The sequence below is a fragment of the Lolium perenne genome, chromosome 7 (genome assembly GCF_019359855.2).
Source record: "Lolium perenne isolate Kyuss_39 chromosome 7, Kyuss_2.0, whole genome shotgun sequence".
Taxonomy (NCBI): Eukaryota; Viridiplantae; Streptophyta; class Magnoliopsida; order Poales; family Poaceae; genus Lolium; species Lolium perenne.
Genome location: NC_067250.2, coordinates 267,512,884 through 267,534,120, shown reverse-complemented (window position 1 = coordinate 267,534,120; position 21,237 = coordinate 267,512,884). Strand labels below are relative to the sequence as shown.

General features: G+C 42.9%; 1 long non-coding RNA gene across 1 annotated transcript; it reads left to right on the top strand.

The window, feature by feature from the left end:
- The first annotated feature begins 16,257 nt into the window (after window positions 1–16,257).
- On the top strand, window positions 16,258–19,840 carry LOC139833157 (uncharacterized). Its single transcript, XR_011748346.1, has 3 exons — window positions 16,258–16,779; window positions 18,195–18,275; window positions 19,558–19,840. It is a non-coding gene; the product is annotated as an uncharacterized lncRNA (long non-coding RNA).
- Window positions 19,841–21,237: the final 1,397 nt, after the last annotated feature.

The following is a 21,237-nucleotide window of genomic DNA, read 5'->3' as shown; positions in this document are numbered from 1 at the left end:
CACGATACGGAAAACCTTCCAGAGACGCCGCCGCCGCCAATCCCATCTCGGGGGATTCAGAGATCGCCTCCGCACCCCGCCGGGGAGAGGGGAATCATCTCCCGGAGGACTCTACGCCGCCATGGTCGCCTCCGGAGTGATGAGTGAGTAGTCTACCCCTGGACTATGGGTCCATAACAGTAGCTAGATGGTTGTCTTCTCCCCATTGTGCTTAATTGTCGGGTCTTGTGAGCTGCCGAACATGATCAAGATCATCTATCTGTAATTCTATATGTTGCGTTTGTTGGGATCCGATGAATAGAGAATACTTGTTATGTTGATTATCAATTTATGTCTATGTGTTGTTTATGATCTTGCATGCTCTCCGTTACTAGTAGATGCTCTGGCCAAGTAGATGCTTGTAACTCCAAGAGGGAGTATTTATGCTCGATAGTGGGTTCATGTCTCCGTGAACTGGGAGTGACAGAAACCTCTAAGATTATGGATGTGCTGTTGCCACTAGGGATAAAACATTGGTGCTATGTTCGAGGATGTAGTTACTGATTACATTACGCGCAATACTTAATGCAATTGTCTGTTGTTAGCAACTTAATATTGGAGGGGGTTCGGATGATAACCTGAAGGTGGACTTTTTAGGCATAGATGCATGCTGGATAGCGGTCTATGTACTTTGTCGTAATGCCCAATTAAATCTCACTATACTCATCATAATATGTATGTGCATGGTCATGCCCTCTTTATTTGTCAATTGCCCAACTGTAATTTGTTCACCCAACATGCTGTTTATCTTATGGGAGAGACACCTCTAGTGAACTGTGGACCCCGGTCCAATTCTCTATACTGAAATACAATCTACTGCAATACTTGTTCTCTTCGTTTTCTCGCAAACAATCATCTTCCACACAATACGGTTAATCCTTTGTTACAGCAAGCCGGTGAGATTGACAACCTCACTGTTTCGTTGGGGCAAAGTACTTTGGTTGTGTTGCGCAGGTTCCACGTTGGCGCCGGAATCTCTGGTGTTGCGCCGCACTACATCCCGCCGCCATCAACCTTCAACGTGCTCCTTGACTCCTACTGGTTCGATTAAACCTTGGTTTCTTACTGAGGGAAACTTGCCGCTGTGCGCATCACACCTTCCTCTTGGGATTCCCAACGGACGTGTCAACCACACGCATCAACTCTCCCGGAGGACAAATGATATCTTCGAAGATAAGCCATGGTAACCAAATTCAAATTGGAAACCATATCTTTCTCGCCTCCTTGATACTCCTTCGAAACTCTGGCATTAATGTCATCCTTGGCATGGATTGGTTGAAGGCCAACAAAGTTGTCATTGTTTGCGCTGAGCATTCAGTTTCTTTTCCTACTTCATCAGGATCCTTGACCTATACACCTTCTCAAACACCTTCCGTTCAACTCTTTTCTTTGAATTATAGTTCTCTTCCGGAGCTTGAGTCTATACCGGTGGTTTGCGACTTTCCTGATGTCTTTCCTGAAGAACTTCCAGGTATGCCACCTGACAGGGCTGTTGAGTTCGTCATTGAACTAGAGCCTGGAACAGCTCCTATCTCAAAGCGGCCATACAAAATGGGTCCCAATGAGTTGGCTGAACTCAAGAAGCAGCTTGACGAGTTGCAAAAACTTGGTTTCATTCAGCCAAGCACTTCTCCATGGGGATGTCCTACCATCTTCGTGAAGAAAAAGGATAAAACTGATCGATTGGTGGTTGACTACCGTCCTCTCAATGAGAAAACGATCAAGAATACATATCCTCTTCCTCGCATCAATGAGCTCTTTGATCAGCTTGCGGGTGCAACTGTGTTCTCTAAGATGGATTTGAGAAGTGGTTATCACCAAATCAAAATCCGCAAGGAGGATGTACCCAAGACAGCCTTCAAAACTCGTTATGGTCTCTACGAATACACCGTCATGTCCTTTGGCCTCACTAATGCTCCTGCCACTTTCTCTCGGTTGATGAACTACTTTTTCATGGAGTACCTCGACAAGTTTGTGGTAGTCTATCTCGATGATATCCTTGTCTACTCCAAGTCCAATGAGGAGCACGAAGAGCATCTTCGCCTCATCCTCATGAAGCTTCGTGAACACCGCCTCTATGCCAAGTTCTCCAAGTGTGAATTTTGTCTTCCTCAAGTCGTCTATCTTGGCCATGTTATTTCGGGAAAAGGCATTGCTGTCAATCCTGAAACCGTCAAGGCGATCGTTGAATGGCTTCCTCCGAAGAATGTCAAGCAAGTGAGAAGTTTCCTCGGTTTGGCAAGTTACTGCCGCCGCTTTGTTGAGAATTTCTCCAAGATCGCCAAGCCTCTTACAGATCTCCTGAAGAAATACAAGAAGTTCCTTTGGTCTCCTCAATGCCAAGAAAGCTTTGATCTCCTCAAGCAGAAGCTCACTTCCACACCTGTCCTTGTTCTTCCAGATACTTCTAAACCTTTCCAGATATTCTGTGATGCCTATCTTCATGGTTTAGGTGCTGTCCTCATGCAAGAACGTCAAGTTGTGGCGTATGCTTCTCGTCAGTTGAAAAAGCATGAACTCAACTATCCCACACATGATCTCGAGCTTGCAGCCGTGTTACATGCTTTAATAACATGGCGCCAATACTTGTTCGGCAACAAATGTGAGATCTTCACCGACCACAAGAGTCTCAAATACATCTTCACACAACCCAACTTGAACCTCCGTCAAACGAGATGGATGGAAACCATCAAGGACTTTGATCTCTCTATCAGCTACACTCCAGGCAAAGCTAATGTCATGGCTGACGCCCTTAGTCACAAGTCCTATTGCAACAACCTCATGATTCAAGAAAGTCAACCTGCTCTTTATGAAGAATTCAGGAAATTGAATCTTGAGCTTGTTCCCCAAGGCTACCTTGCGAACTTGGTGATCACGCAAACTCTTGAAGATAAGATCTGAAAAGGACAGTTGCGAGATAATTGCAGCAAGAATATCAAAGAGAATATGCACAAGCCCAAGTACAAGTCCTTCTCTCTCGATGATCAAGGAACTCTCTTCTTCCAAGGTCGTTTTGTTGTTCCGAATGATCCAGACCTGAGAAACCTCATTCTCAAAGAAGCTCACGACACTCCTCTTTCTATCCATCCTGGCAGCACAAAGATGTATCTCGATATCAAGTCTACCTATTGGTGGACTAGGATGAAAAGGGATGTTGCTCGCTATGTCTCAGAATGTGATGTTTGTCGCCGTGTCAAAGCAGAACATCAGAGACCTGCCGGTGTCCTCCAACCCCTGAAGATTCCTGAGTGGAAATGGGATAAGATTGAGATGGACTTTGTGACTAGTTTTCCAAAGTCTCGGAAAGGCAATGATGCTATCTTCGTGGTGATCGACCGTCTTTCCAAGGTTGCTCACTTCCTTCCTGTCAAAGAGACAATATCTGCTAGTCAGTTGGCTGAGCTCTACACTGCAAAGATTGTTTCTCTTCATGGTGTTCCTTTGGAAATAAGCTCTGATCGCGGAAGTATCTTCACTTCCAAGTTTTGGGCAAGCTTTCAGAAAGCTATGGGAACTAATCTGCTCTTCAGCACAACTTACCATCCACAAACGAGTGGGCAAGTCGAAAGAGTCAATCAGATTCTCGAGGACATGCTCCGTGCCTGTGTTATCTCCTTCGGCATGAAATGGGAAGAATGCCTTCCATTCGCTGAGTTCTCTTACAACAACAGCTATCAAGCCAGCTTGGGCATGGCACCCTTCGAAGCTCTCTATGGTCGCAAATGCAGAACACCTCTGAACTGGTCTGAAACTGGTGAAAGGCAAATCTTTGGCCCCGATGTCATCAACGAGGCCGAAGAAAAGGTGCGAATCATTCGTGACAATCTGAAGATAGCACAATTGAAAGTGCATGGAGCCCCCATGTGTGGTTTTGGTAATTAATGACAATCCCTATGGACTAATGTTTGCATTGAGTTATATTTGTAGGAGTTGTCCATAGGCAATTCTTGAACCATATGTTGGCTTCAAGGTTGCAATAAGAAGAAATTGATGAAGTATATCAAGTGTCAAGTATGTCTTGAAGATGAAGATGAAGTGTGCCCTCAAGTTACTTCAAGACATCAACATGATGAAGAATGAAGAATTGAAGTGCAAGTTCAAGATGAGCCAACTCAAAGAGATCATAAGCTTGAAGCTTGCCATGGAGAAATGAAGTGCTAGTTCAAGATGAGCCATCTCGAAGAGATCCTTTGATTGACTCTTGTCATCCATATGGTGATCATGGATATGTGAAGTTGCGCCGAAGAAGAAGCTCTCCCATGGTGGTTTATGGGGGAGCAATCTACAAGACTTCGTCTAGAAAGCACAAGCAAGAAAGGCGTTCCATCTTGTTGCAGTCAAGATCGTCATCATCGAGCTCAAGTGGAATGCGCAAGTTTAAGGTTTGCTCTTGATAGGGTTTCTTTCTCACCGGTCTCATAGTGTAGTTGGAGACCGGTTTATAGTTTAGTTGCCGTACTATCAAGAGGGCTCTCGAGTGAGTAACTCGATCGTATCATTCGGAGAGAGCTCAAACCTTTGCATCCTTGCATCATCTTTCTTGGTTGTTATTTGGATCTTATCCATGTGATGTTTTAGAGCTTGTGCTTATTCTCATGACAAGCTCTAGTTCATCGAAAACGGATTTCGTATAGATCACTTGTTGCGTTTTCGAGTTTGGTTCATCATCATCTTTCTTGGTTGTTATTTGGATCTTATCCATATGGTGATGTAGAGCTTGTGGTTACTTCCATAGCAAGCTCTAGTTCATCGAAAACGGATTCCGCATGAATCACTTGTTGCGTTTTCGATATTGGAGTTTTTCTCAGTTTCTCGTATTGAGAGGTTTCACTCTAAAATACATAGAAAAACCTACCCCACTTGTTCTTAAGCTTTTCACTCTTTGTTGGGTAGCTCTTGTCATACCCTTTACAACAAAATTGGTTTCACCTAAATCCGAGTTTCCTAACTCAACTTGTTGCATTTTCGAGGTTGGAGGTTTTACCGGTATGTCTTTTTTAGACAGGTCAAACCTTTCGTCTTTTATTTCTATCCTACCTTACTGGACTATGATGGTTCCCTGCATGATCTTGTAGAGCTTGTTACTAGCTTCAAACGAGCCCAAGATCATCAAAATCGGAGTCCGGATGCAAAAGTTCTTAAAGTTTTCGTATCGGGTGTTTGGGCAAAACTGGGGCCGGAGCTGGCCGGGAGCACCTAAGATCGCCGATGGCGCAAGGCCTGCACTGCCGGCCACCCCGGCACTGCCGGTGGAAAATGGCCAGCACTGCCGGCCACCTCGGCATCGCCGGTGGCACAAGGCCGGCAACGCTGCCGGCCTGTCGCGATTTTTGCCCCAACGGGCGAAATCCGAGGCCCCTATTTAAGGCCTTCTTCCTCCTCTTTCTCCCCACTTCTTCTTCCTCCTTTGGCTCTCCACCATTGCTGACCTTGAGAGCTTTCCACATCCCTCTACTCCTCCAATGATTCTTGAATCCATTTGAGGGAAAAGGAAGAGGAGATCTAGATCTACATTTCTACCAATCAAATCCATCTCTTTGTGAGTGGAACTCTCTAGATCTTGATCTTGGTGTTCTTTGTGAATTCCTTTGTTCTTCCTCTCTTATTCCCCCAATAGCTTTTGTAGCTTTGTTGGAATTTGAGAGAGAAGGACTTGAGCATCTTTGTGGTGTTCTTGCCATTGCATTTGGTGCATCGGTTTGAGTTCTCCACGGTGATTCGTGGTGGTGAAAGCAAGTAGGTTGTTACTCTTGGGTTCTTGGAACCCTAGACGGATTCTAGGCCTTTGTGGCGATTTGTTGGGAGCCTCCAATTAAGTTGTGGATGTGTGCCCCAATCTTTGTGTAAGGCCCGGTTTCCGCCTCGAAGGAAATCCCTTAGTGGAACCGTGACCTAGGCCTTTGTGGCGAGGGTCACCGGAGATTTAGGTGAGGCGCCTTCGTGGCGTTCGGTGTGTGGTGTGAGTACCGCATCTTGGGGTGAGGCCTTTGTGGCGTTGGTGTGCATCGAGCAACCACACCTCAAGGTGAGCCTCTTGTGGCGTTCGGGAGCACTAAGCAACCGCACCTCTCCACCGGAGATTAGCACTCGCAAGAGTGTGAACTCCGGGATAAATCATCGTTCTCTCGCGTGCCTCGGTTATCTCTATACCCGAGCTCTTTACTTATGCACTTTACCTTGTGATAGCCATCGTGCTTGAAGTTATATATATCTTGCTATCACATACTTGCTTGCATTGCTTAGAATAAGTTGTTGGTGCACATAGGTGAACAATAGTATATAGGCTTTGGGCTTGACAAAGTAAACGCTAGTTTTATTCCGCATTTGTTAAGCCCATCTCGTAAAAGTTTTAAATCGCCTATTCACCCCCCCCCCCTCTAGGCGATATCCGTGTCCTTTCAACTGGTATCAGAGCAAGGTCTCTCATTCTTAGGCTTCACCGCCTTGAGAGTAAAGATGTCGGCTAGAGGATTAGTGCACGATAACACTCTTATATTAGATGGCACAAATTATGATGTTTGGAAAATTTGCATGCTTAGTCATTTTCGGGACATTGACCCTCATATGGAGAAAATTGTAGATATAGGTTTTTCTCCTCCTATGGATTCACAAAATCTATCTTTAGAGGATGAGAAAAATTTATATCTCAATTCTCAAGCTTCTTATGTTCTTATGAATGCTTTGCGAGATGTAGGTCTTTTTCCATACTTGCCTTTTTGGAGCGCTCATGAGTTATGGACAAAAATTCAAGATAAATATGATGTGTCCAATATTATGAAGGATGATTGCATTACTTCCACTTCCGGCCGTGATGAGTTCTCATCTTCATCCACTTCACCAAAGTGTGTCAAGACACAAGGTAATGATATGGTGAGTGGTGATGAAAATTGCAATGTTGATATTGAGCTTTCTATTGATGATTCTTCATCTCTATCTCATTACAATGCTTCATCTATGGACTTAAACACATCTAGCACTAGAAATGATTTACATGCTTGTGTTGATAGTCCTTGCATATCATGTGTAAGTTGCTTGAATAAATCTAATGATGATATGCTTGCTTTGTCTTGTGGCCATGATAAAAATGATTCTATTTCCTCTAGTTGTTGTGTGTCTAACAATGTAGAGGAAACCAAAGATTCTATTGTTCAAGACAAGATCTTGAAAGGAGCCTCAAGTAACTCCTCATCTTTATCTCACGGTCCTCATATATGCCTTATGGCCGAGGGTTCCACGGTACCTCCTACCATGGAACCTAATATGTCTCGTGGTGATAAGGATGAGGATGAATATGAAGAAGAGGATTGGGTTGTCTCTCTACGCGATAAGGGTAAGAGCGTATTCAAGGTTATTTGCAAAGATAAAATTGCTAGCACTCACTTCTTTGAAATCTTGACTACCGCTATTGAGAGCCAAAACTTATTTGGATGCATGAGAACACCATTGATAAAAAGGGTGCTCTTGAACGAGAGTATGCCAATGATGTAGCATCCCTAAAGAATGATCTTGAAGAAGAACAAGAGACCGTAGCCTCTCTTGAAGAGCAACTTGAAACCCTTGAAGTGTCTCAAAATGAAATAGTTTCTAAACTCACTAAGGAAAGAGACCATGCTAAAGCTCAAGTAAAAATGCTTAAAAAGGAAAATTCCAAAGTTGGTGTTGGTCATGATAAACTTGTTAAGGATCTAGATGATCTAGACAAGGCCCACAAGGTCTTGGAGAGCGAACACTCTATCCTCACCAAGTCCCATGAGCAACTTCAAGCTTCCTATTTAAAAGAGCATGCCAACTTGCCTTCTCCCATTGCTATTAATAATGATGCTTGTGCTACTAACTCTACTTCTTGTGAAGCATCTATCTTGAAGGAGAATGTTGAGCTAAGGGCTCAACTTGAATTGCTAACTAGCAATTATGGGAAATTGGAAGAAAATCATGGAAAGCTTTCTAGCTCCTATGAGGATCTTCTAGCTTCTCATGATAGGCTAAAGTTAGCTCATGAGGCTATCATATCAAAGGCAACACCTTGTGAGCCTCATGTGAATACTAGCACTACTACTCAAAATGCTATATTGCCATGTGCTAGTCCTAGTAATTCATCCACTCATAGTATTGCTAAATCTTGTGATGAATTATCTTCCTTGCCTTGTTGTTCTAACAATGTAGGTTCTACTTCCTCTAGTACTTGTGTTGTTACTAACCATGTAGAGGAAATCAAAGAGCTCAAGGCCCAAGTCTCTTCTTTGAAGAACGACTTGGTAAAGAGTCATGAAGGGAAATGCAAACTTGACAAGATGTTGAGTGTGCAACAATCCCCCAATGACAAGAGTGGACTTGGATTCAACTCCAACAACAAGAACAAGTCCAAGAACAACAATATTAAGAAGGGCCAATTACAAGTCAAAGACCCGGCCAAGATTGTTTGCTTCAAGTGCAAAATTGAAGGGCATCATGTTAGATCTTGCCCTTTGAAGAAGAAGCAAAAAGGAAGCGGCCTCAAGCTCAAACTCATATTCAACCTCAAGTTGAAGAAATGCCACTTCCCAAGAAGAATCAAGCCAATGCTCCCATTATGGAGAAATCTAGTGAGAAGAAGGAGAAGAAAAGAACTTGCTACATATGCCGTGAGAAGGGTCACATCTCCTCCTTTTGCACTATTGGTACCTCATCCAACTCTATCACCATTGATGATGTTTATTCTCTTCGTAAGGATGAGGGTGGCAATGTGTTTGCCAAATTTGTTGGTGCTCAAAGTGGTGTCAAGAAAAGAACCATTTGGGTTGCCAAGCCTATTGTGACTAACCTCTTAGGACCCAACTTAGTTGGGGACCAACGATCCAAAACTTGATCAATAGGTGCTTGTTGGAGGGCATTGGAGACTTGGCTACATCATGAAGAATTAAGGGATCTTCATCATTTATATTATCTCAAGCCAAGTCTTGGTTATCTTGCTTCTATCATATATTCAATGTTCCTCCTTGCGGTAACATGTGCTCAACTCATTTATATTGAAAGTTACTCGCCCCTTTGCATGTGTTAGTTTTGTTCCTAACATGTGTTTGTATATGTTGTGCTTCCTACTTGCTTTTTCTTGAGAAATCAAGTCTATGCATGTTGGGTTGCACACCATGTATTTGTGTTTGTGTTGGAGCCTCTTTGCATCTTGTTGTATCTTATATGGCTCTTATGAGAGATTAATGGACTATAACATTTTGGGGGAGTGATATTCCTTTAGGAATTTCACAATCCTAACAATGTGTGTACATGAGGAATATCACATAGAATTGATATTGCAAGATTATCTAGTCTCTATGTGGTATGTCATCTTCATGAGAAATTCAAATTCTAATGTTCATTAATATCTCTAGTTGGATCTTATTTGCCTCTTGTGAAAATAAATTCCTTATCACATTATGGGGAGTAATAAGCTTTGTGCATATTACAAGCCTAGAAAATGTGAACATTTGAGGTTGTGTCACATAGAATTGATACCGTAAATTATCTCTCCTATGTGGCATGTTTGCTCAAACAAGCTCCAATTTGCTTAAATGGCTTCATTGCTAATATCTTTGTGGATCTTATTTGTGAAAGTTTTTCTTGGCATGGTTTTTCCCAACGTGTCCCTCAATACATTTTTGGAAAACCATGTGCTTCAAGTCATACTATTAATTGCTTTGCATGTTGGTATGAATAATATTAATTGCTTTGCATGTTGGTATGAATACTATTAATTGCCTTGCATGTTGGTATGACTAAATGAAGCTATCAAGAAACTATCTTTGCATGATGGTTAACTCTTATCTTTACCATATGCTTTGTTCGTTGTAAATATGATCTTATGTATACTTACAAACTACCACCGGGAAATATTTCCTAATACCTCTTGTCCTAGGACAATTGGTAATCAATTATGAGGTAGATATTTATTGATCATATCTACATTGGCTCTTGTATTTATATTGCCTTATTTATTGCCATGAATTTGTTGTGCTTTGACTCCCATGTGTCTTCCTTGCATCTTATGGATCTAAGTTGTCTATTCAAACTTTCTTAGCATTGTTAGAAGATATAGGTAGCGTGATGATCCTAGTTTTGTGCATTTTGTATTCATATAAAAAAATCCTAGATAATGCACCAAACTTGGGGGAGCTCTTCTATATTATTAGAATGCTTAACATCTCTTGATCTTTATCAAAAATTTGGTTTTGGGAGACATAAAATTTTCTTTTTGGTACTTTGTGCCATCATAAAAAGTGTCGAGGGTTTGGTTTATTTGTTGGAACCTTGCTCTCTTGGGAGTTGGTTATCTCATTCCTTTGTGATTAGGTTTAATTAGCTTCTTATAATGAGATAAGTCTTTGGTCAATCTTGTGTTGATTTGATTCTTTGATATAATTTGGACAACCATTGTCTCTTGGTTTATTTGGTGTTTTGTCCAAATTGTATCTTCCTTTGGCTCTTGAAAGTATTGTGCATGCATATTTAATATATGTATATCTTATGTCATGTGTCACTTTCTTTGATCCAATATATAGGGTAAACTCCATCAAATCCTAATTTGGCTAAGATGTGCATGAAATTCAATTTCATATCTATATGCACATAGAATTGTGGAGTTTGTCCTATATGTTGTAGTGTGTCTAACTACTTCGGACCCAATTAGTTTGGGGACCTTTTTGTACTTTCCCTTTGTGTTAGGTACAATGGATATGCATTGGATGCTTGTCTCACTCTTGGGAATAAGTGGTGACTCAATGGTAACTTGAGGCAAGCTAGGATGGTCAACGAACACATATCTACTACATCCACACCAATGCTATCTTGGTAACAAGTATCTTCTCATGCATACTTTTCTTGTATCCAACCTTATGGTTGCATCTTGGCATGAATTTCTTGATTTGCAAATATTGTGCTTTTTGGCAAAAGTCTTAATGAATCCTCTTTATTGTGAATGTGAGTAATTTGAGATGAGTGCATTTGTTGGGAAGTATACTAAATCATGTTCATGATTCATCCATCCCAACTATGCCTATCTAGCAATTTTATTGCATATCAATTCCTCAAGGCTCACACATGTGCAATATCGATGAAAGTGCAAATTGAGTTATTTGTTGTGGTATCCTTTCTTGTGATACTTGTTGCTCCTCTCAAAGTATCTCAACTATCTTCTTTCCCTTGTTGATATTTGTGATATCTTTGATGTGTTTGTGGTTGAAGTTCATGAATGTACAATAAGATAAAATTGAGCCTTTGGCCATGCTATTAAGCAAAAATTCTTATTGGTATATTGCATGACTTCGTCTTGGATATCATGCTATATTTCTTGCGTATCTATTTTGTGGGTGCATGTTTCTTTGTGGATAAATATCTTTGTGATATTGCCCACTTAGTGAAACTTATACACATAAGAGATGATACATCTCCTTTTGATATTTTATTTATTTATTGCGTGTTGATTGGTCATGCTAAGCAATATAATTCATTGAAGACTATGATGATGCTTTTTGCTCATCCTTGTAATAGTCTTATAATATGCTTTATCATGCCTTTCACATATCCTCTTGGTTGAGCCTTTTATTATCGTGCCTCTTACTTGTTGCTCAACTATTTGTTTGTTGCAAGTGTTAAGCTTATTTTTCTATCTATGATCTATTACAAATATTTGTGTTTCAAATGAGGGAGTGAGGATTCCATGTTATGCATATTGTATTCAAATACAACATTTTAATTTATGCATGTACCTTGGGGAGCTTCCTCATTTGATTTAGAGCACTATCTTGTGGTGATCATTAGAGTTTGATTCACTTGGTATCTTTTGTTTTTGAATGATATTATGGGAGTGATGATTCCATGTTTGTGCACTTTATACTCCAATGCAAATTGTCTAGTTTTGTGCACAAACCTTGGGGAGCTTCCTCATATTATTTAGAGCAATCTTCTTGATCTTATCATAATATCTATCTTTCTTTTGGTATCCTCTTTGTGGTTCATTTGGTTGCTTGCTTCATTTGTTGAAGCTTCTTGACTTTGTTATCTTTTTGCAATCTTTGATCCTATCTATAGTGTGATTCCTTCCGAATATTCGTCATTGGATATGTGCATTTGATTCCACTCAAATTATGAGAAATGCACACGCTATGGAGGAACTCTCACTATATTGGCCTTCTAAATTTTTCACCCATTTCGGCAATTGGTGCCAATGGGGAGAAGTTTGGAGGGTTTAAGGAATTTGGTTATGTCTTTGCTTTGTGCTTAAGCATGTGCCTTTATTGCATTGCATCTTGTTGCTTTGCATAGTTGAATATTTAGAGGAAACTCCACTAGGCTTTGAATGCCAATATATGCAATGAAAGTCAAGATCATTCACACATGCATATATTATGGGGGAGTTTGCTCTATATATTCAACTTATTTGTTACTTAAATTCCTTATATAAACCCTCTCAAAGAGATTGTCATCAATTACCAAAATGGGGAGATTGAAAGTGCATGGAGCCCCCATGTGTGGTTTTGGTAATTAATGACAATCCCTATGGACTAATGTTTGCATTGAGTTATATTTGTAGGAGTTGTCCATAGGCAATTCTTGAACCATATGTTGGCTTCAAGGTTGCAATAAGAAGAAATTGATGAAGTATATCAAGTGTCAAGTATGTCTTGAAGATGAAGATGAAGTGTGCCCTCAAGTTACTTCAAGACATCAACATGATGAAGAATGAAGAATTGAAGTGCAAGTTCAAGATGAGCCAACTCGAAGAGATCATAAGCTTGAAGCTTGCCATGGAGAAATGAAGTGCTAGTTCAAGATGAGCCATCTCGAAGAGATCCTTTGATTGACTCTTGTCATCCATATGGTGATCATGGATATGTGAAGTTGCGCCGAAGAAGAAGCTCTCCCATGGTGGTTTATGGGGAGCAATCTACAAGACTTCGTCTAGAAAGCACAAGCAAGAAAGGCGTTCCATCTTGTTGCGGTCAAGATCGTCATCATCGAGCTCAAGTGGAATGCGCAAGTTTAAGGTTTGCTCTTGATAGGGTTTCTTTCTCACCGGTCTCATAGTGTAGTTGGAGACCGGTTTATAGTTTAGTTGCCGTACTATCAAGAGGGCTCTCGAGTGAGTAACTCGATCGTATCATTCGGAGAGAGCTCAAACCTTTGCATCCTTGCATCATCTTTCTTGGTTGTTATTTGGATCTTATCCATGTGATGTTTTAGAGCTTGTGCTTATTCTCATGACAAGCTCTAGTTCATCGAAAACGGATTTCGTATAGATCACTTGTTGCGTTTTCGAGTTTGGTTCATCATCATCTTTCTTGGTTGTTATTTGGATCTTATCCATATGGTGATGTAGAGCTTGTGGTTACTTCCATAGCAAGCTCTAGTTCATCGAAAACGGATTCCGCATGAATCACTTGTTGCGTTTTCGATATTGGAGTTTTTCTCGGTTTCTCGTATTGAGAGGTTTCACTCTAAAATACATAGAAAAACCTACCCCACTTGTTCTTAAGCTTTTCACTCTTTGTTGGGTAGCTCTTGTCATACCCTTTACAACAAAATTGGTTTCACCTAAATCCGAGTTTCCTAACTCAACTTGTTGCATTTTCGAGGTTGGAGGTTTTACCGGTATGTCTTTTTTAGACAGGTCAAACCTTTCATCTTTTATTTCTATCCTACCTTACTGGACTATGATGGTTCCCTGCATGATCTTGTAGAGCTTGTTACTAGCTTCGAAACGAGCCCAAGATCATCAAAATCGGAGTCCGGATGCAAAAGTTCTTAAAGTTTTCGTATCGGGTGTTTGGGCAAAAAAAACTGGGGGGGCCGGAACTGCGCCGGAACTGCCGCCGGGGAGCACCCCGGCACTGCCGGTGGTGCAAGGCCTGCACTGCCGGCCACCCCGGCACTGCCGGTGGAAAATGGCCAGCACTGCCGGCCACCCGCATCGCCGGTGGCACAAGGCTGGCATCGCACCGCCGCCTGTCGCGATTTTTTGCCCCAACGGGCAGAAATACGAGGCCCCTATTTAAGGCCTTCTTCCTCCTCTTTCTCCCCACTTCTTCTTCCTCCTTTGGCTCTCCACCATTGCTGACCTTGAGAGCTTTCCACATCCCTCTACTCCTCCAATGATTCTTGAATCCATTTGAGGGAAAAGGAAGAGGAGATCTAGATCTACATTTCTACCAATCAAATCCATCTCTTTGTGAGTGGAACTCTCTAGATCTTGATCTTGGTGTTCTTTGTGAATTCCTTTGTTCTTCCTCTCTTATTCCCCCAATAGCTTTTGTAGCTTTGTTGGAATTTGAGAGAGAAGGACTTGAGCATCTTTGTGGTGTTCTTGCCATTGCATTTGGTGCATCGGTTTGAGTTCTCCACGGTGATTCGTGGTGGTGAAAGCAAGTAGGTTGTTACTCTTGGGTTCTTGGAACCCTAGACGGATTCTAGGCCTTTGTGGCGATTTGTTGGGAGCCTCCAATTAAGTTGTGGATGTGTGCCCCAATCTTTGTGTAAGGCCCGGTTTCCGCCTCGAAGGAAATCCCTTAGTGGAACCGTGACCTAGGCCTTTGTGGCGAGGGTCACCGGAGATTTAGGTGAGGCGCCTTCGTGGCGTTCGGTGTGTGGTGTGAGTACCGCATCTTGGGGTGAGGCCTTTGTGGCGTTGGTGTGCATCGAGCAACCACACCTCAAGGTGAGCCTCTTGTGGCGTTCGGGAGCACTAAGCAACCGCACCTCTCCACCGGAGATTAGCACTCGCAAGAGTGTGAACTCCGGGATAAATCATCGTCTCCCGCGTGCCTCGGTTATCTCTATACCCGAGCTCTTTACTTATGCACTTTACCTTGTGATAGCCATCGTGCTTGAAGTTATATATATCTTTCTATCACATACTTGCTTGCATTGCTTAGAATAAGTTGTTGGTGCACATAGGTGAACAATAGTATATAGGCTTTGGGCTTGACAAAGTAAACGCTAGTTTTATTCCGCATTTGTTAAGCCCATCTCGTAAAAGTTTTAAATCGCCTATTCACCCCCCCCTCTAGGCGACATCCGTGTCCTTTCAACAATCTCGGCAGAAAAGCTATTATGATAGCAAGCACCGTCATATGTTATATCAGCCTGGTGATCAAGCCTACCTTCGTGTTACTCCTATGAGGGGCACTCATCGCTTCGGTATCAAAGGCAAGCTAGCGCCAAGATACATTTGTCCTTTCAAAGTTCTGGCAAAGCGTGGTGAAGTCGCTTACCTCCTTGAACTCCCTGAGAAGCTCTCCAAAGTGCACGATGTCTTCCATGTGTCACAGCTCAAGAAGTGCTTCAAAGATCCGGGCCGTGCAGTTGATCACGAGTCCATTGACCTCCAAGAAGACCTCTCCTACAAAGAGCATCCCGTTCGGATTCTTGATGAAGCTGAACGTCGAACTCGCAACAAGTCTATCAAGTTCCTCAAGGTGCAGTGGTCGCACCATTCCGATAAAGAAGCAACTTGGGAGCGGGAAGATCAACTCCGTTCCGAGTACCCGGCCTTTTTCTCTTCTTCCTGAGAATCTCGGGGCGCGATTCCTTCAAGGGGGGGCGTTTGTAACATCCCAAGAGTAATACATAGACCCCTTTGTACGTTTCTTGCATTGTTATCATCTCATCATGTTGCATCCATGCATATCACCACCTTTGGCTTTTATAAAATTGCATTTCGTTTTGGCTTCGCTTTTGTTTGCTTGTTGTTGTTCTTCTTCTTCCTCTCTCTTGGTTCATCCCCTCACTCTTGTGATGTTCCAAAGAAAAGCTAACAAGCCTAAACCTATCCCTCTACTTGATCCATCTTTCAATAGGTCATGCCAAAATTTCTATTATGGTTGTTAAACCTACCTCTCTTATTCTATTTTATCAATGCACATGTTTTATGATCTTGAGATGGTTTACCTTCTCAAATGGTTGAGCCATTAAGGTTTACCAAATATTTTGAATACCAAAGTATCTCTTTATCTCCCTCTTATTCTTTTCTTCTTTTATTTCCTCAAGCCTACCATGTTGGTATACAATGCTTGAGTCCTTCCCTGAATTCAAAATGCAGTTCAACTTCAAATTTGTCTCATCTCAATTTCAGAAAAGTTTGGAAAAGAAAAGGAAGAAATAAAAATAGAAAAACGTTTTAAAAAGAAAAAAAAACCTAAAGCTAACACTAACCCATCTAGCCTAAGGCCACGGCAGACTTTTTCTTTAACCCAAGCCTAGCTAAATCTAAGCCAGCAGCTAGCCCACCTAAGCTAACCAACCCATCAAACCCCAGCGGACCACAGCAGCCCGGTTTTCCATCGTGGAGGAAGTTTCCCTGTACGTCTTCTTCTTCGCTGTACGACAACCTCCATCGCCACAGGTTTTCCTCCCCCCTCACCGATGCTCGCCACCTGCCCTCTTCCCCTCCTGTATACACCAGGGCCGACCGAACCCTAGCTGCATCTTCCTCCTCTCCAACTCCAAGCCGCCGCCACTCTCCATAATTTCCTGTACGTGAGAGAGTTTTGCGGAGAACTCCGTCGACCGCCACCGTCGCCATGGTCCACCTCGAGCCGACCTGAGCACGGGAACGGAACCGCGTCGTCCTCCTCTTCGCCCTGGACATCTTCCCGAAGTCGAGCGCTGCCCGCAGCTGCTCGAGTTCTTCCTCACGCCGTCGACGTCTACTCCCGGCCTCTCCTTCGTCCTCGTCATCGGCTGCCCCTCCTCCTCATCTCCGACCACCCCTGGGTGAGAAGCACTTCCTCTCCTTCCCCTGCATACCACAACATCATCGGTTCGAGGCAGAAACGAGAGGAAGGAAACGAGATCGAGGAAGTTTTTGAAACCGAAAACGAAATATGAAACACCCAGTTTTCGTTTTTCTCACAGCACACCGTGTTTCGACGCATCTCATCGCCAGCACAGGCCACTCCAGCTTGCGTTATTCGCACCGTTGGAAAGCTGAGACGAAGGGCTACAACTTTCGTTTTGGAATCACTCAATTTCGTTGCCTGTAGACGACGCCACCTTCGATCAAACATCTGTCCAGAATCTGTTTTCAGTTTCGCTGTTTCTCGCACACGTCGCGGTACCGACTTCTCCGACGTCTCCCCGGCGAACCAGGTCGTTTCAGCACGCCATACTTGTTCCAGTAGATGCACAGCTATACCCTCTTTCTTCTGGTTTTTGAATCATCCCAAACGGAGCAGCACAGACGTCGCCATCCTCGTTCAAAGTCGGTCCAGAAAACAGATTCAGTTCTCAGTTTCAGAACCGCTGTTTCGTCGTCTCGTTTTCCGGCGAGTTTCTCCGGCGCCACCGTGCTCCGTTTTCCACCATTTCGGTTTCATTCAACTCAGGGAACTTTCCCCTTACTCAACCCGTCGAGATACACCCAGTTCTTCGCCATCGTCGACCAAAGTCGCGACCAGCAACTGTCCTGTTTTCAGTTAGCAAGTGTTCAATATTCAGTTAACCTCGGCACCAGGCCTTACCTCGTCTGTATCATGTTTTCTTTCACAACCCGAGCCAAATCACACTGGTTCTGCTCTTTGTTCTGTACAGCACATCATGAGTTCAAATCTTGGCCGGCGCACTAAACCACCCTTTTTGAAACTTTCTTTATCCTTTACTGTTGTATTGTTTTTGCTTCCAGCACCTTTCTATTTCATTTTAAAAACCTACTTTATAAACTCCAATTCATACAAACTTGATATCTAGGAGTATTAGAAAAACCTAATCTATATGTTTATAAAATCTGTTTTATCTTTTGAACAACTAAAATTGTGTCAATTTCAAATCTGGACTAAACTTGATTATTGTTGCATAATTCATAACTTCCTCTCTACAACTTCGAATTTGACAATCTTTATATCTAAATGCATCAGCGAAACATGAGGAATTCAAATATCACCATGTCATGCATTATTGGCCGCATCCCTGGTTCGGCCAAATTAAAAGTGCAACTTCAACTAAATGCTATGTGTGGGTGTTTTTATCATGTCATGCTACTTTGGAAAGCACCCCACTTAACTTTGCTATACATGAAATCTTGCACATATCATCTTGCCATGCCATCATGCATCATATTGCGCATTGCATTTGCTTGTATTGATTTGTGTCCTTACTTTCCTTGTATGTGCTATTTGGTTCTTCTCGAGTAGACGCCGACGCAGAGCAGTACGAGCAGGAGTACGAGTTCCCTCTAGAGGATCGTGTCGGTGCTTCTACCTTTGATCTGACAGGCGAGCCCACCCCTTCACCTATTTTACATTTACATGCTCTTTCGATCTATTGCTATCCTTATGTTGCGATTCTGTTGTGTCACGTGTCCTATCCACCTGTTACCTATATGTCCGAGATACACCTCCTCGCCCTACCTAATGTTTGTTGTTTGCCAGCTTTGCGAGTCGTAGGCGAGTTTAGGGTTTTTGTTGATATCTCGAAATGTTCGGGATATCTTGTTGGGATGTTGACACATGTACTACCTTTTCAAAATGATGATGAAAACTTTTGCTACAACTAAAATTGCTAAGGGTTATAATATGCAGAGGCATCGGTGAGCCCCTTTGCGAAAGCATCGGAACTTTGACTTGCTAATGTCCCCTAGGATCCGAGTTCTTGTTATCTGTTTCTAAGACTGAGCGCGCTAACCACTCGTGGGAGGTTTTATCGGGACCCCCCATCACCCATTACCATTTCTCAAGTCTGTTGAAAAGGGGGCCACAACCTTGGTTTTATTTGCCTATGCCATGTATGCCATGCTTTATTACTGTTGCCTTCGGGTGTTTACTTACTGTTGCCTTCGGGTGTTTACTTCCTGTTGCCTTCGGGTGTTTATATTCTGTACTGTACCCCGCGGGACGTTTAGCGAAGCGTGTGGTTCGCACGCCTAGCCGCCGACGCAAACCCTGAGTCCGCATCGGAGTACGGCCGAACTTCGTTTCGGGTAGCTTAGTCGGGTGGCCCCCCTAGGCATTCTTGTTGATCTGGGAACGGTCTTGTTGTGAGACTCCGCACTTGCTATGCGGGTTCGAGCATGCGTGTATGGTAACATTGGTGCACCCCTGCAGGGTAAATCTTATCGATAAGCCGTGTCCGCGGTTATGGACGACTTGGAGCTGTTTAACTCGATCATAGAATAACTTACACCTAAAGTTGTCGCTAATAACTTGCTAATTACTTGCGTAGTAAGTTAGCCCTATTATAATGGAATGGATATAAAATTGTCAACTGTGTGAGTGCCTTGTTAGTACCTCTTGGCTAAGGGGGATCGCACTGGTTGGGTTGTTGTTTGCAGAGTATAGAACTGCTAGATTATGCGCTCTCTCACCTTGTCTATTAGACGGATGTTGTAGCGTGTCTCTATTGGTTAGTGCTTTGCCGCCGCTAAACTCCACATATAGCCGGGCGAAGTTTACACCGCCCACCAGCAAGCATAGCTGGTCTTGTCTCGCAAGTACGTGCCAACAGTACTTACCCTCGTTTTTCTTCCTCTTTTTCCGGAACCCGCTTTTCGACAAACAGGTACGACAGATGATGAGCAGTACGCAGGTGGCTACTTTGTCGGGTTCACGGACGACGACTTCGTTGCGTAGCAGGATCGTTCCTAAGGCAGCAGCCTGTGGCTTGTTGGTTATGGGAACACCGCTTGATTATCTTCAGGACTCTTAGTCCAGTTTGGTTCTTGTCTGTACCCAGACTATTTGGCTATCTTATGTATGATGTACTGATGGGATATGTTTCCCTTCTGAGTGTCATTTGGATCTTGCTCATTAGAGCGTTGCTATATATATGAACCTTAATTCCATCTTTTGTGTCATACATAGTCATGTTGTGATATTCAAGCTGTATTCTACCCTCGTATCCTGTGCACAGTGTGTGTATGTGTGAAGTGCACAGGAAGGTGAAGCACTCAGGCTTGGAAAGCCTATCGTGAGCCTTTGAGGTGGGTTTTGTGTACATGGGCGTGTCGAGCTGTTGCTTGGCCTACCCATATGCTTGGGAATGCGAGGCGACCTCATGGTCCTTTGTAGTGACCTCATGCACATAAACCCCTCTTGCGCGCTCTAGGTTTTTTTCCTACTCCTGGGGCTTACACATTGTTAGTGACCTTCTTGTTCTTATCTTGAGCGGGTTTCTCCTTCTTGTAGTTGTTCTTCTTGTGGGACTTGGGAGCATATCCAAGTCCATACTTTTGATTGTTTGACCTTTGCTTACTCAAGAGGTCATCCAATCCCATCTTGTTCTTGGCGGTGGTGAACTTTGCAAGTTCCTTTGTTAGCCTAACATTTTCCTCAAGAATAGATGCTTGCTCACAAGAAGATTCATTAGGATGATAGTCAAGACCATATTTGGTCACCAAGGACTCAAGATATGCATTGGTCTCAACATGCAAAGAAAGTTCCTCTTGTAAACGAACATGTTCCTCAACAAGTTTAGCATGCTCACTAGTAAAGGAAATGGAGGAACAAGCAAGCTTTTCAACATCAATGGGATCCTTCATTGATCCAAGAGCCTTTTTGTAGGATTCTTGAAGTAGATCGTGGTTCTCTCCAAGTTTCTTGAGCTCATCCTTGACAAGCTTGTTAGCTCTTTCAAGGTGGTCAAGATCCCTAGTGAGAGAAGCATGAGCAACTTCAAGCTCCTCCTTTGAGGCATTGAGCTCTTGGGTCAATAATTGAGCCCTATCAATAGTTTCTAGGTCCTTAACTTTATCAAGTTCATAAGTTTCAATTTGTTGCTTAAGGCCTTGAGATATGCACCTTTCGGTTTTTAGCTCTTGTCTTAGGAGGTTGAATCTCCGTTCCTTCTCATTCAATTGATATTCTAATTCCTCAATGGACTCATCCTTTTCTTTGAGTGAGTCCATCAAGAAATCAAACTTGACAAGAGCTTCCCCACGAAGAGTGCATCTAACATCATAGAGTTCCTTAAGCACAATTAATTCATCTTGATTTTCGTTCTCATCATCTAGAACACTAGATAGGGAAGGTGGAGGTTCCATTACCTTGGTTTCCCTTGCCATAAGACAAGAGCCAATGATTGTAGATGAGGTGGAGTCATCGGAGTCATCATCTTGAGTTATCCTCGCCATGAAAGAGGATCCAACATCATTCTCCATGGAGTAGTCCTTGGAGTAGTCATATGTGAAGAGTGACCCGGGCTTAGAGAAAGCCAACCCGGCCACCCCGGCCTCCTTCTCCT